General features: G+C 40.4%; 1 long non-coding RNA gene across 1 annotated transcript in view; it reads left to right on the forward strand.

Annotated features, from left to right (window-relative positions):
- Positions 1–26: 26 nt before the first annotated feature.
- LOC132398626 (uncharacterized) overlaps positions 27–17,478 on the forward strand; it is a 61,612-nt gene continuing 44,160 nt past the window's right edge. Inside the window, exon 1 of the long non-coding RNA XR_009513727.1 lies at positions 27–172. This is a non-coding gene — a long non-coding RNA (uncharacterized LOC132398626). The remainder of the gene's footprint in view (positions 173–17,478) is intronic.

Here is a 17,478-nt window from a genome sequence, read left to right on the forward strand (position 1 = left end):
CCTGCGCCATGCCCGATTCCGCAGAACTCCCTCCCAACCGCCGCCGATCAAACGCCCGGCCGGCCGGCCGCTCTCGCCCGTGACGCAGCCTGGGGTGGACCCTAGCGACGCGTCATCCAATCACGAAGAGGAGGAGGGCGAGGTGGGTTGGTTTCCACTGGGAAGTTTGTCGGTGAGTGTTGACCAGCTGTCTTCGGCCTTCATAGGTTAACACAGCACGGTATAAATAAAAACGGTCTGTTTCTTAGTTTAAGAAAATCTGAGCAGCGCACAGCACACTGGAGGAATGCAGCGGGTTAGCTGACATCTACGCATTGTCGACGTTTCAGGTCGAGAACCTTTGTCTGGATTGGGATGACATGCTGAGTTCCTCCAGCGACTGAGTGTTGCTCCAGATTTCATGATCCACAGTGTCCAGTTAAAAATACAGAATGTTTTCCTTGTACTAAGTGATAAATCCTCGTCCTGAAACCCACTACTCACAGAGAACACGCACATATGAGAACTAGGAACAGGAGTTTTCATTCAGCTTATCGAATCTCTTGTGCTATTTAATGGTTTGATAGGTGAACTGATTCCATCTTTAGCCTTACATTCTCTTCTACGGACTTCCTTCCTTTCTCTTTCTTTCACTTCCTTCTTTGTCAAGAATCTGTCTAACTCTGCCTTATTCCTTATCTCTCTTTATCACCATCCATTGAGGACGAATGAATACCATGCTTGTTTTCATCTAATCATTGAGCATTATATAAAAAGGAGATAACACGTTCGACCAAGAATGATGAAAGAGATGCCGAGTAGTTTGGATCAAGCTGCTAATATAAACCTTGGATTTGGAGGACCAGCCATAGACAGGGTAACTTCGAGGGAAAAAATAGATAAACATATGTAGATTAGAATATTTTGAATCTATTTCTACTTGTGCAAAATGATAACTCCGGCATTGTTTTACTTCCAACACATTTATAAACTCACTGAAGTAGCACACAATGCGCAGTAGTCCAGGTGTGGTCTCATTAGTGCTCTCCATAACTGAAACATCTTCCCCCTACTTTTGTATTTAATTCCCCTTGCAATAGTATGTTAGCTTTTCTTAGTACTTGGAGTAACTGCATATTACACTTTACAAACTATGCACTTGACTTTTTTTTCCCCTGTGAAAATAAGCAGTTTCATGTATTATACATACAAAATGCTGGAGGAAGTCAGTAGCCCAGGCAGCAGCTATGGAAAAGAGTAAACAGTTGACGCTTTGGACCAAGACCCTTCATCAGGCCAACTCAGGTTTCCATATAACTCAGGTCCTCCAGATCTGGCAACATCCTTGTAAATTTTCTCTGTATACTTTCAAACTTATTTACATCTGTACTGTAGGTGGGTGACCAAAACTACACACAATGCTCCAAGTTAGGCCTCACCAATATCTTATACAACTTCAACGTAGCATCCCATTTCCTGTACTCAGTACCTTGGTTTATGAAACCCAATGTGCCAAAAACTTTCTTTACGACCCTATCTACCTGTGGTTCCACTTTCAATGAATTATGGACCTGTATTCCCAGATCTCTTTGTTCTGCCACATTGCTCAATGCCCTACTATTCACTGTGTAACACCTCATACTTGTCTGCACTAATTTCCATCTGACATTTTTCAAGCTGGTCCGGATCCCATTGCAAGCTCTCATAGTCTTCCTTGCTGTCCACTACACCCTCAATCCTGGTGTCATCCACAATCTGCTGATTCAATTAACCATATTATCATCCAGATCATTGATATAGAGGACAAGCAACAACTGGACCCAGCAACGATCCCTATAGCACTCCTCTAGTCACTTGCCTCCAGTCAGAGAGGCATCCATCTACTACCTCTCTCTGGTTTCTGTCACCTGCCCTGTCTCATTCTCTAGTAGTAGACTCACTCATTTGGACTTCTATGTGTTGATTAGGGAAACTTTGCTGAACACATTTGACAGACTCTATATCATCTCGTACTTCAAACATGAGAAAATCTGCTGGTGCTGGAAATCCAAGCAACACACACAAAATGCTGGAGGAACTCAGCAGGTCAGGCAGCATCTATGGAAAAGTTGATGTTTCAGGCTGAGACCCTTCATCGAGACTGGAAAAAAAGATGAGAAGTCAGAGCAATGTGGGGGAGAGGAGGAAGAAGTACAAGGTTGTAGGTGATAGGTGAAACCAGGAGAGGGGGAGGGGTGAAGTGAAGAGCTGAGAAGTTGATTGGTCAAAGAGATACAGGGCTAGAGAAGGGGGAATCTGATAGGAGAGGACAGAAGGCCAGGGAAGAAAAGGAAGTGGGAGAAGCACCAGAGGAAGGTGATAAGGAAATGGGGAATTGGTGAAGGGAGTGGGGGGTAATTATTGGAATTTTGAGAAATCGAAGTTCATGCCATCAGGTTGGAGGCTACTCAGACAGAATATAAGGTGCTGCTCCTCCAACCTGAGTGTGGTCTCATCGTGACAAAAGAGGAGGCAATGGATGGATGTGTTGGAATGGGAAATGGATGTAGAATTGAAATGGGTGGCCACTGAGAAATCCTGCTCTTTTTGGCGAACGGTGTACGTGCTTGTTGAAGTGGTCTTCCAATCTACGTCGGGTCTCTTAGATGTACAGGAGGCCTCACTGGGCGCACCGAATACAGTAGATAACCCCAACAGACTCAAGGCAAAATGTCACCTCACCTGGAAGGTCTGTTTGGAGCCCTGAATGGTAGTGAGGGAGGAGGTGTAGGGGCAGGTATTACATCTGAGTAGCCTGCAACCTGATGGCAAGAACATCATTTTCTCAAACTTCTGGTATTTGTCCGACCTTCATCATTACCCCATTCCAGTTTCCCTCTCTCACCTTATCTCCTTACCTGCCCAACACCTCCCTCTGGTACTCCTCCCTCTTCCCATTCTTCCATGGTCTTCTACCCTCTCCTATCAGATTCTCCCCTCTCCAGCCTTTTTATCTCTTTCACCAATCAATATCCCAACTCTTTACTTCACCCCCTCCCTCTCTCCTGGTTTCATCTATCACATACCACCTTGTACTTCTTCCTCACATCCCCCCCCCCCTCACCTTGCTTTGACGTCTCATCTTTTTTTCCAGTGTTGGTTAAGGGTCTTAGCTCAAAACATTGATTGTTTACTCTTTTCCATATAAGTTGTCTGGCCTGCTGAGTTCATCCAGCATTTTGTGTGTGCTGCTCATCTAGTCCTTTTACAGCATGGGAGTCCCAGTCAACATGTAGAAAGTTAAAATCACCTACTGTAACAACGTCATGTTTCTTGCATCTGCCTGCAATCTCTCTACAAATTTGTTTCTCTACTTCTCTCAGACTGTTAAGTGAACTGTAAGATAACCCCTTAACTTGGTCATATCTTTCTTATTACTCAGTTCTGCCAGTAATGCTCGCTAGACGAGTTCTCCAGTTTGTCCTGACTGAACACTGCTGTGACATTTTACTTGACTAGTAATGCCACCCCTCTTTTTAATCCCTCCCGCTGTGTTGTGTCTGAAACAATGGAACCCCGTGAAACTGAGTGGCCAGTCCTGCCCCTCCTGCAACCAAGTCTCACTAATTGCTACAATATCATAATTCCAGGTTTTGATCAATGCCCTGAGTTTATCCACCTTTCCTATGATACATCTTACATTGAAATATACACAGCTCAGAACATTAGTTGAATCTTGCTCAACCTTTTGATTCCTGACTTTGTCTCAGGACTTAACACCATCTGTCTCCACAAACTCTCCATTATCTGTTCTGGCACTCTGGTTCCCATCCCCCTGCAACTCCAGTTTCAATCTTTGACCAAATAATTTTTATAAATTGTTAGAAGTTGAGGCTAGCACAATACCTGTATAACAGCGCTTATTAAAATCTAGCCAGCTAATCTTAAATTAACTGCAACATCATGAAATTTAATTTTTGGAAAGCAAATTTGATGTAACACTTAATCAAATGGCTTCTGGAACCTGAAGTATAATGTCCACCAGTTCAACGTTATCTAAAGCACATATTATTTCTTCAAAACACTCCAATAAATTGGCCAAGTGTAATTTCATTTTCATAAAGCTACATTGACTTTATTTGATTATCTTGTTTTTTTTCCTAAGGGCCCTGATATAATATCTTCAATAATACCTTTTAATATTTTCCCTATGCCAGATGTGAAATTAACTGACCTGTAGTCCCTTGCATTGTCTTCCTTCCTTTCTGAATAAAACAATTACATTTATTTTATTCCAATCAAACGGAATCTTTCCTGAATCAAGGGAATTTTGGGAAATTAAAACTAATGAACCATCTACTCACTAGATGTTTCTTTTAAAGCTCCAGAAAGAAGTTCATCAGGATCTGGGCACTGATTGGCTGGCAGCATCAAGAATTTGCTCAGTACTACTTCTCTTGTGCTTGTACTTTTCCAGAATCCCTCCCTTCCTTCCAAAAAAAAGGAGAATTGCTGGGCAGCTTGGCTCAAAGGTTCCAGAAAAGCCTATTCCACTCCGTATCTCAATAAATAGATAAGTAAAATAAATGTCCAATGTCTGTTATTTCCGGGATATTACTTGTATCCTCTAGGACTAATGTAAAACATACATTTAATTCATCCACTTTCTCATTGTAATTGGTCTCCTGGTTCATCATTTACCAAATAACCTTAACTTGTCAACACCTTTTCTGAACATTCAAACACTTTCAGTTGAAAATAAATATAATAGTGAAGGGTTTCAGAATCAGGTTTAATATCCCCAGTATTTGCCGTGACATTTGTTGTGATCTGGCAGTAGTACATTGCAAAGAGAAAAGAAAACTAGTGAGGTTGTGTTTATGGATTCAATGGCTATTCAGAAATCTGATGGCAGAGGGGGAGAAGCTGTTCCTGAATCATTGAGTGTGTGCCTTTAGACTCCTGTATCTCCTGCCTGATTGTAGCAATGAAAAGAGGGCATGTCCTGGGTGATGGGAGAACTTTGTGATAGATGCTACCTTTTTGAGGCATCACTCCTTGAAGGTGTCTTGGATGCTGGGGAGGCTAGTGCCCATGATGGAGCTGACTGAGTTCACAACTTTCTGCAGCTTATTTCAATCCTGTGCAGTTCCTCTCCATACCAGATGGTTATGCAGCCAGTCGAAATGCTCTCTACAGTACATCGATAGAAATTTGTGAGTGTCTTGGGTGACATACCAAATCTCCTCAAACTCTTAATGAAATCTAGCTGCTGTCATGTTTTCTACATCAATACGCGGGGCCCAGGATAGATCCTCAGAGATGTTGACGCTCAAGAGCTCACCCTTTCTACTACTGATCCCTCAATGAGGACTGGCGTGTATTTCCTTGTCTTTTCTTTTCTGAAGTCCACAATCAATTCTTTGGCATAGAGTGCAAGGTTGTTGTTGAAATACTACTCAACCTGCTGATCTATCTCGCTATTATATGCCTTCTTGTCATCATCGGAAAATTCTGCCAACAGTAGTTGTATCATTAACAAATTTATAGATAATATTTAAGCCACACAGTCATGGGTGTAGAGAGTGTAGAGTAGTGCGCTAACCACGTGTATTTGAGGTGTGCCAATGTTGATTATCTGTGAGGTGGAGATGTCTTTTCCAATCCACACAGTCTGTAGTCTACTGTTTAAGAAGTCAAGGATCCAGTTGCAGAGGCAGGTTCAGAAGCCTATGTTTTGGAGGTGTTTGCTCAGAACTGTAGGAATGATTGTGTTAAATACTGAGCTGTAGTGAATAAACAGCAGCCTCACATGAGTCTGGATGATCCAAGGCTGTGTGAAGAGCCAATGAGATTGCATCCACTGTAAACCTATTGTGGCCATAAGCAAATTGTAGTGGGTCCAAGTCCTTTCTTAAGCAGGAGTTCATTCTAGCTTAACCAATCTCTTAAAAGACTTCATCACTGAAGATGTGAGTGCTATTGGATGATTGTCTTTAAAGCAGCTCACCCTGCTCTTCTTGGCACTGTTAGGAATGTTGCCCTTTTGTTTTACCAATATTTTTATCTGTATTTCAAAATATCCCTGTTTTTTTAACTAAGAAGATTTTTGACCAAGTTGATGCTATTATTTCATCTTTTGTTTGGAAAAATAAAAGACCAAGAATTGCTAAATATCATTTACAAAAATTAAAAAAGGATAGAGGTCTTGCTTTGTCTAATATAAGAATGTATTATTGGGCTGTTAATATACGTTATATGTGTTTTTGGTTATATTGGGCTGATAAAAATAAATGACCACCTTGGGCTGATTTGGAATTGAATGCTGTAAAACAGTTTCACTTAACCTCGTTATTAGGAGCTTCTCTACCTGTACAACTGGTCAAAATTATTAATTTACATTTGTACCCTGTGATTAAGCAGTCATTACGAATTTGGTTCCAGTTTCGTAAATTTTTTAATCTTAAAAAAATTTAAACTTTTTAGTTTAATTTATCGAAATTGTTTACTTAAACCTTTAAGTGACCCTACCTTTCTTCTTTGAAAGAATAAAGGAGTTTATTCCTTCATGGATCTGTTCCAAGATGGTCAATTGATGTCTTTTGAGAAATTAGTAACTAAATACTCTCTCTCTCGTATTCACATTTCCTGTAATATCTTCAGGTCAGACACTTCTTACAAGAATATTTAAGTAATTTTCAATATATACAGGATTCTGACCTGTTAGATATTATTTTAAAATTGAACCCTTTAGTGAAAATTTTTATTGGGAAAATTTATAATTTATTGTTACAACAGCACAATTACCCTTCACTTGAGATTAAGCAAGATTGGGAGAGAGAGCTTAACATGACCTTGATAATAGACGATTGGTTGCGGATTTTGAAGTTGGTTAACTCTTCTTCAATCTGTGCCAGTCACTCTTTAATTCCATTTAAAATTGTACATTGTTACTATTTGACAAAGGAGAGACTGTCTAAAATGTTTCCCAATGTTGATAGTCAGTGTGATAGATGCAAAACTGAGACAGCCACATTGACACATATGTTTTGGTCATGTTCTGTATTAAAACATTTTTGGAAATCTATTTTCTCAACAATTTCTAAAGTTTTAAAAATTAATTTACAACCTAATAAATTGACAGTTCTGTTTGATATAATCCCTCAATATATTCATGGTATTTCTCTATCAGACCAACATGTAATTGCATTTGTTACATTATTGGCCAGAAGGGCTATTTTGTTGAAATGAAAAAATGCTTCTGCTCCTACTTTAATACAATGGTTCTCTCAGGTGATGCTATGTCTTAGTTTGGAGAAAAATCAGAAGTCAAACTTTTGATCCTCCATTTGATTTTGAGAAAAGGTGTGGTTCATTTGCCCATAACTATCACCTAATTTGAGTTAATTAATATGGTTTCCTTCTGATTTTTGTTTAAATGGAGTTGAGTTGGCGGATTGATGTCTTTCTTCTATGTAAGCTTGTATGATGTATAGCTCCAGGGTTGTGCTCCCAATGGAGTTTGTTTTTCAGTATTTTTTTAGTTAGTAGGAGTTCTTTTTTTCTTTCAAAAAATATTCTTAATACTTTATTTTTTCTTCTTATTATTGATATATTGCTTAGCTTTGTTAATCAGTTATTTGACAATTTAATTCTTCATTGTACATAATGACATATTGACTTGATTACCTTAATGTATTTTTTGTTGATCTTCAATAATAATCAATTAAAAAGATTTTAAAAATGAGAAAGGAACGTTGCCCTTTTGAAGCAGGTGGGAACATCTGACTGTAGCAATAAGAGATTGAAAATGTCTTTGAAGACATCCACCAGTTGATCGGAACAGATTTTCAGAGCCCCACCAGGTATACATCAGGGCCTGTCGCCTTGTGAGTGTTCACCCTCTTGAAAGGCAATCTAACGTCAGCCTCTGATACAGAGATCACAGGGTCACTGGATGCTGCAGAGATCCTCATAGCTGCAGTTTTATTCTCCCTTTCAAAGCATGCGTAAAAGGCATTGAGCTCATCTGGGACTGAGACATCACTGCATTCGTGATGCCAGTTTTGACTTTGTAAGAAGAAATGGCCTGCAAACCCTGCCAGAGTTGATGTGCATTCAATTCCATCCTTTTGCCTGTGAACTAGCCCTCTGTAAGTCACACCTGGTCTTCTTGTATAGTCCTGGATCACCAGACTTGAATGCCACAGATCTCGCCCTCAGCAAACTACAAATCTCCTAGTTCATCCATGGCTTTTGATTCGGGCATTATTGTACGTTCTCATAGGCACACACTCATCCACACAGGTTTCAGTAGCAACTGTGGCATATTCATCAGACTCAAAGATGATACCCTGAATACTTCCAGTCCACTGACTCAAAGCAGTCCTCTAAGCACTCCTCCACCTCTCTTGTCCATACCTTCTTTGTCCTCTCTGCCTATACTGATGGAGTGGAAGTACAGCCGGTGATCAGACTTTTCAAAGCATGTAAGTGTAATTGATGGTAGTATAACAGTGATCCTGTGTGTTTGCTACTCTGGTTCCACAAGTGACAGACCAGTGATAATTATTTAGGGACTTTTTCAAGTTGCCCTAGTTAAAATCTCTCAAAATGATGGGGAAGGCATCAGGGTATGCTGTTTCATGCCAACTCGCAGTTACTACACAGAAAATTTCACTATCTTCTATCCATGGATTTAGTTTAGTGAAAAGATCAGCACATAGAAAGAATGCAGTAAGAGAAATATCTTTGCACTCAAGATCGTACTAAACTTAATTTCCATAACTGGGGAACAATACACTGTCTACATAAATCACATATTACATAGCAATACTACCACAAGTTTTCTGCATTTGAATTTAATCAACTCTGAAAGTTGTAGCATTTCATTACCACCTTGGAAATCTAAGACTTAAAACATGACTTTCTGTCTCAGACTGCTACCAACTCAGCCAAGCTAAAACTTGCATCTTGTAACTCAGCTTCAAATTATAAAATTATCTTGAGTTACATTCATTCATGTACACTATGTTTTCATTCTTTACATTGAAATCTTTGCTTAATCCCTCATATAAAATTTTCTCTGCTCTTTTATTTTGTGTCACACTCCACTAATATCTGTATAAGAAGAATGGGATCAATTTTCTTGCATGCCATGTTCCTTTATACTTCTTTAATATCCTCTAAGGTTTCATGTCTTTGATGGAATTGCAAATTCCCACCACCCCTACTGATTAAATTCCTTACTTCAAATATTTCCTTTAATCTTGGACAGCTTAAGAGAGTCTATGTCATTTAGTATTCCCTCACATTATTGAGGAAAATACCATATTCATTCCAGTCTTTAAACCAATGATTAGCTGTAAACTAACTCTCCGTTTCCTTGGAGACAGTTTGTAAAACAAATGATAATGGTTTCACTGCTATGTCTTTCTTCAAGACTAATTGCATGCTATTTTGTGGATACATATACTGAATTAAAAAGTCTTACATGAAAAAAGTACTAGAATAGCATCATGTGAGGGACATTTGCTGATTTGTCCCAGTACTGTACTTGTTCGATTTTCATATGTGTACTCCATTTTGAAATAGTTTTCTAATTAGCACATAGTAAACTTATTCACTCTATGCCCGTGCTTCTGAAAGTGCACTGTAAATTGAATTCAACCATTGCCAGATGTCACTGTAAAACTCCAAAAGCACTCACTGCAGCCATGGCAACACAAGCATAGACAGGTATTGACACCTGTTTCATGAATGTTGACATTGAAATGTTAGTGTAAGATGTGAACATCTAGAGGAAAGACCTGCATGGGGGTGACTAAGAAGTGGAGAACAGAAAGAAAGCACTGGGGAGTGACAGAAAAATTAATATCTGTTATGATGTGCCAAAGAATTGGTTCCATTGCTGCAAAGCCCTTCTACCAACTAGTGTTAAGTTCTTTAAAATGGCAAGGTAGTGATGTGGCTGCCTCTGAAGGATGTCTCCTACCTTGAACCTCACCAGTGACTATATTCCTCCCAAACATGTGTAGCAATAGGCATTCCCTTGTAGTAATGAATGATTGGGAGTAAGGATGGAGATTATCAGGAATTGAACAAAGTGCTGGAATATGAAAGAGGATAAGACAGGAAGAAATGATAGACAAGAGCCTCATCTGTCCAAATTTTTAAAGCAGTAAATATCTTCCCTGTACCTTTGAGATAAACGAATCCAAGAGACATCTGTTCTTTAGTTAAAAAGTTCCTCACTAAAATTTATGGCAGTGGCCATCAACTTCTAGCACAATACATTAGCAACAGGCAATAGCACCTGTCATATAGCAAGGAGGAGTGGGAGATCAAGACAGGCATAAACAGCTAATCAGACTCTGAGGTCAACTTCCCCATTCAACAATTGTCCTACGCTTGAGCTTTTCTCTAGGCTAACTATCACAGCACAGTCACCATGCAAAAAAAATGACACATTGTATACAAACATGTGCTGATAATCTTTGTGTATTCTTTTACTGTCTTCTCAGTCTGACTGTTATCCTGCAGTTTTGCTGGTGGAAGACTGGTGACTTCAAAGATTCAAAGCACTTTTATTATCAAAGTATGTATGCAGTATACAACCCTGAGATTCATCTTCCCCACAGACAGTCATGAAACAAAGAACCACAGAACCAACCTGTTCAAAGAGCAACATCCAACATCAAACCCCACCCTCCCACACTCGCAAAAAAATCACACCAACAGCAACAAAAGAAAACAAGTGAAAATCAAAAGGTATAATGCAGTACAGTTCAACTCAGTGTTCTTTATTTGCAGGCCACCCCAATTCAAAGGTCACCCAAAAGTAGTAACAAAAATGAGTGACCAGACTAGAATTAGAAACTAGAGCACATCATAAACATGAATCAGAATCCAAGTCTACAATCTGCGTCAATTAAACGGTGCTCTTGCACCATCCGTTGACAGCATCGAGAGAGAGATCACTCGAACTTTCAGCGGAAGTATAATCTATTGTAACTCTGAACATGTAACACCTGGCAACTGCAACCATTTCAACCTCAGTGGCTGCCAAGGAGGCATTAACAATTGCAGTGGTTGAGTGGTAGGAATAGTATCCAAAGGCTGTTATTCTGAGAAATGTTGGTAGAGTTGTCTCATGGGACCACAACCCTTCCCTTACTGCAGCGTCTCAGCATTCCCAGTAAACAGGATAGATTGTAAAGCTATTCCACAGGTGTGATGACATCAATCGAAGTTCGTATTAGCTGTAAACTGAGCACCCATGATAACAATCTGGGCTTGAAGGTAGCAAGATTGATCTGGCTTAGTAGAATCTGCTTTTCCACTGCAATACCCGCACACTGAGTATCTACTATTTGTGAGTACAGGAGCGAGATAGAGTGTTGTTGCGACAACAATCTTGTACTCAACATTGGGTTAGACAAAGAAATTGAATGTGGACTTCAAAAAGGAGAAATTAAGGAATGCATATCAATACTCATTGAGGAGTCAACAGTGGAAGGGGGGAGCAGTTTCAATTTCCTGGCTGTCAACGCCTCTGAAGGTCTGTCTTGGGGTCAACATCTTGATGCAATTCTGAAGAAATCTTGCTAATGGATATATTTCATTGGAGTTTGAAGTTTGAAGAAATATGGTATATCACCAAAATTAAATATATAATTTTTAACTGGTTCTATTTTCAACTTCAAAACCTCTTGAAATAAAAGCCAAAGTACAGTTTACCTTCCCTAACTACTTGCTGTACCTGGATGATACATTTTAGTGAAGTGTACAAGGACATCCCTCTGAATATCAAAATTATTCTTGCACTATATAAAAGAAGATATTTTAATCTTATCTCATTATATTCAATCTGCCATGTCCTCTTACATTAACTTATCCCCATGAAGCATTTCCACCTCTGATTTCCACCGGCTTCAAAAGGGTGACGATCATTGCTGTGCTCAAGAGCAGGGTGAGCTGCCTCAATGACTAATACACAGTGGCACTCACATCTACTGTGATGAAGTGCTTGAGGGATTGATCATGGCTGGAATCAACTCCTACCTAAGCAATGACCTGGACCCGCTACAATTTGCCAACCGATGATAATCTACAGCAGATGTGATATCACTGGGTCTCCACTCAGCCTTGTATCACCCGGTCCATTGTAATATCCACATTAGGCTGCCATTTATTGACTACAGCTCAATCCATACCATCAGTAATAATCTAATCAACAAGCTTCAAGCTCCTCTATACCTCCCCCTGCAATTGTATCCTTGACTTCCTCACCAGGAGACCAGAAATAACATATTTTCCTCACTGACAATCAACACTGGCACATGCCAAGGGTATGTGCTTAACCACTGTTTTACTCTCTCTACACCCATGACTATGTAGCTAGGCGCAGCTCAAACGCTATTCATATATTTGTCAACGACATAACTATTGTTGGCAGAATTTCAGATGGTGACAAGGAAGCATACAAGAGTGAGATAGGTCAGCAGGTTGAGGGTGTCACAGCAACAACCTTGTACTCAACATCAGTAAGACCAAGGAATTGATTGTGGACTTCAGGAATGGGATGATGAGGGAACATCTACTATTCTTCATGGAGGGATCAGCAGTGGAAAGGATGAACAACTTCAAGGGATTGGCATCCTTCTATGATTATTTGTTGTGTGTCATCATTATGATAATGCAAGAACAAAATTTAGCACTTCTACAATTTTATATGTCCTTCTTGCTTTACACTTTATAATCCCAATATCAAGCGTTGGGGTGTATCCAACGTGGTAGTGTAGTGGGTAGCGCTGGTCGCTCTCACTTTCAGCTTCCACTGCCGGCTAGCAGTCTTGCGAAAAGGAGAGCCGTATGTCTAAGTGTCTCCTTGCCAGTGCATAGACCCTCCACAGCAAGCCTCAGGTAGTACCTCCTTGCTGGAGACCCATGGAAACTGAACTCCTTTTGGACTCAGGCTGAACTACAGAGGATGGGAATGAGGTTAGGCTCCTGCACACGTAGCATGCAAGCCTACTGCTCTGTGGAGACACCCTGGTGCTTGTGGAACAGATCCCCAACTATGGTTAAATAGCCCCACTGCCTTGTGGGCAGCCTCAGGAGAGATGAAGGCTATGGGAGTAAACCCAGACAGTAAATCCGGAGTGGAGTCCCTAAGACGGCTGGACATCATTGAACATCCTTCCAACAGCTCCTGCAGCCAAGCTGGTATTGCTTCATAAGCTTTCCTTTGGACTACACTGTTGGGGCCGAGAGGGGGATCTTGATGACTGGGCATCTCAGGATCTCCATACCTTCTGTCGAGCTTGTGAGGATGATTATCAATACCCATTGTCCTTTGAGACAGACGGATGCCAACCACCAATATCAAGCACTCTCACTATCAACAACCTGTAGCATCCCGTGGATTGGAAACTCAACCAGAGTAACTATTTAAATATTGTGGTTACATGAGATTTTTCCCAGTACATTTTATAACTTTATAAAATGGGATCCAAGGGGACATTGCTTTGTGGATTCAGAACTAGCTTGCCCACAGAAGGCAAAGTGTGGTTGTAGACGGGTCATATTCTGCATGGAGGCTGGTGACCAGTGGTGCGCCTCAGGGATCTGTTCTGGGACCCTTACTCTTTGTGATTTTTATAAATGACCTGAATGAGGAAGTGGAGGGATGGGTGAGTGAATTTGCTGATGACACAAAGTTTGGGGGTGTTGTGGATAGTGTGGAGGGCTGTCAGAGATTACAATGGGACATTGATAGGATGCAAAACTTGGCTGAGAAGTGGCAGATTATGTTCAACCCAGATAAGTGTGAAGTGGTTCATTTAAGTGTGAAGTAGGTCAAATATGATGGCAGAATATAGCATTAATGGTAAGACTCTTGGCAGTGTGGAGGATCAGAGGGATCTTGGAGTCTGAGTCCACAGGACACTCAAAACTGCTATGCAGGTTGATTCTTTGGTTAAGAAGGCATACAGTGCATTGGCCTTCATCAATTGTGGGATTGAGTTTAAGAGCCGTGAGGTAATGTTACAGGTAATGTAGGACCCTGGTCAGACCCCATTTGGAGTACTCAGTTCTGGTCGCCTCACTACAGGAAGGACATGGAAAACATAGAAAGGGTGCAGAGGAGATTTACAAGGATGTTGCCTGGATTGGGGAGCATGCCTTATGAGAATAGGTTGAGTGAACTCGGCCTTTTCTCCTTGGAGCAATGGAGGATGAGAGGTGTACAATATAAAGAGAGGCATTGATCATGTGGATAGTCAGAGGCTTTTTCCCAGGGCTGAAGTGGCTAGCATGAGAGGGCATAGTTTTAAGGTGCTTGGAAGTAGGTTCAGAGGAGATGTCAGGGTAAGTTGTTTTTTTTAAACACAGAGAGAGGTGTGTGTGTGTGTGTGTGTGTGTGTGTGTGTGTGTGTGTGTGTGTGTGTGTGTGTGTGTGTGTGTGTGTGTGTGTGTGTGTGTGTGTGTGTGTGTGTGTGTGTGTGTGTGTGTGTGTGTGTGTGGATTGGGCTGCCAGCTGCAGTGGTGGAGGTGGAAATGATAGGGTCTTTTAAGAGACCCTTGGAAAGATACATGGAGCTTAGAAAAATAGAGGGCTGTGGGTAAGCATAGGTAGTTCTAAGGTAAGGACATGTTTGGCACAGCTTTGTGGGCCGAAGGGCCTGTATCGTGCTGTAGGTTTTCTATGTTACTTCTATGTTTACCACGATGGCAGCAACTGGCTCATTGAAATGAATGACCGGCCTTCTGCTTGAAAGCCCTTTCACTATTTGAAATGCATAGTTCAGTAATGTAATTCAACCCAAGCTTTGCCTCACATAATTTATCTTGACTTACTTCAGTTGATCTTTGAAAAGAATGGAGAAACATACGCCTGAAGAAAGGTGACAAAGTGTAAAAGATAATTCAATCGACATAGAGAAATACAGTTGGAATACTGATACTAATCTTGCCAAAAGGAAAGATCTGATGGCATGAGGGAAGAAATATATAAAAATATAGCTGTCTGGTTAATTTAGTTTTGAGAAAAGATTGGATTGTTTTAGACAAATGGAGGTGAAAGGAAAATCAAGGTATAAAGCACTCTGAGAAGACTAGAAATCTAAGTAGATAGAAAGCCTCTTATACTGAAGTCATCTTATAAAAATTACCTGAAAGGACCTTTATTGCATTGGATCCTCCAAAGTCACAAGCAAAATCTGCAGTTATTTTCCCCTTAAATCATTTTTAAGGTAATCACCATGGTGATAATGAGCTCATTGTCCTCCTGTGACTCAAGTATCATTGATTTGTTGATGATTGGTAATATTATGACATCATGATGCACAATTTACATTTGGTTTGGTGTTGTTAATTGATGAAATTTACACTCATGGCTGCTTTATAAAGTACCTTATAAAGTAGTCACAATAGTGGAATTCAGTGTGGTCCATAAGACATAGGAGCAGAATTAGGCCATTTAGCCCATTGAGCCTTTCGCTGCCATTCCATCATGGCTGATCCTGGATTCCACTCAACCCCATACACCTGCCTTCTCACTATATCCTTTGATGCCCTGATTGATCAGGAAACTACCTTCTGCAGCTGTAGCACCCCCACTTCAAAGTTCAATGGGTTGTGTGTTCAGAGATGCTTTGCTGCACACCACTGTTGTTTCTGTCGTCTTTATCACCTTGGCAACACCTGGCTCATTGGCCTCTTTCTAATATGTAAATATCTTTGATTATTTGATCTGTGTCATTATTATAACATCACAAGAGAAAGAATTAACCCTTGCAGCATCTTATGCATAGAACATAGAAAAGTACCACACAGGAACAGGACCATTGGCCCAGAATGTTGTGCTGAACCAATTCAATTAATCAAATTTCTTCTGCCTACTCATTGTCCACATCCTTACAATTTCTTCACATTCATTTGTCCACATAAATGCCTCTCAAAAGTCTGTAGCATTTCTGCCTCTGCCCATCACCCCAGGCAGCCATTTCCAGGCACCCGCCACTCTCTGTAAAAAACATACCCTCTCATATCTCCTTTGAAGTTATCACCTACCTTAATGCATGCCCTCTGATACTAGACCTTTCAATCCTTTGAAAAAGATATTGTCTGTCTGCTCTATGCCTCTAATCTTATACACCTCTATCAGATCTCCCGTCAGCTTTCACCACTCCAAAGAAAACTACCCAAATTTGTCCAACCTCTTGCTGTAGCACAAGGCTTCTAATCCAGGCCACATCCTGGTATACCTCTATTACACTCTCTCCCAAGCCTCGACATTCTTCCCATAATTGCGTGACCAAAACTGTACATAATATCTCCAGATGCAGCCTAACTAGAGTTTTAAAAAGCTGCAAAATAACTTCCCAACTTTTGAACTCAACGCCTCGACTAATAAAGGCAAGCATGTCATATATGTCTTCTTAACCATTCTATCATTTCAGGGAGCTATGAATTTGGACCCCAAGATACCTCTGCTTATCAACACTGTTAAGGATCTTGCCCTTAACAGTGCACTCTCTCTTTACATTTGACCTACCAACATGCAAAACTAAATGAGTTGAAGGCCTTGTTTCTGTGTTGTACTTTACTATGACTCTACGACTTCATATTTGGCCAGGTTAAACTCCAAATGTCATGCCCATATCTGCAACTGATATATACCCTGCTGTATTCTTTGTCAGCCTTCTATGCTTACCACATCACCACCCATCTTCGTATCATCTGCAAACTTACTAATCCTCACATCTACTCGAGGAAAGTTCAGATATGACCCAAGTGCGGAAAGAGAGACACTGAAGCAGGCCAACATTTCACTGGCTTTAATGAGAATTGTTGCAGAATCTAAAGTAAAAGAAAAACAATAAAGGCTAGGCCAACAAGGCTGTTAAATAAAACTTGCAAACTGAAAGTTAAATGCCAACATCGTAGCTGGAAGCAATAACTAAATGCTAAATGAATGACGCTCCTTTACAGTCTCTGTTGAAACAATCAAGGACAAGGGTAAGCAGGGAGTGTAACATTGCTGTACTTTGGGTCAAGTCTCGACAAGACTACAATGAAAAGAAGGGACTTATGTACCACCGTAACGAAGCAGTAATTAGCTGGGATGTGCGTTCTCTTGAGTTCAATTGCTGACCCTCTTGCACAGCCCAGCTGCAGGGGCACATAGACCCACAGCAAAGTCTGTGGTTGTAAGATCTAAATTTTCATCCGGTTAATTTATATACTTCACAAACAGCAAATATTTCAGTATAGATCCCTGTGGAAGACTTCTAATCATAGTTATAGGATCTGGTGATTTGTCATGCACAGCTTCATTTAGGAGTCCAAAAATGAGTCGAAAACTTATTGCTTCATGATAATTTATTGAAAGTTTAAACAAAAAACAAGCACAGAGCACATGAAACTACAGAACAAAGAAATAAACCTGAGACAAAGTCAGACGTTGATTTTTGCAGAAACAAACACTTTTATGCTGAGAAAGGCCAAATTCCT

The sequence above is a fragment of the Hypanus sabinus genome, chromosome 8 (assembly GCF_030144855.1).
Source record: "Hypanus sabinus isolate sHypSab1 chromosome 8, sHypSab1.hap1, whole genome shotgun sequence".
Classification (NCBI taxonomy): domain Eukaryota; kingdom Metazoa; phylum Chordata; class Chondrichthyes; order Myliobatiformes; family Dasyatidae; genus Hypanus; species Hypanus sabinus.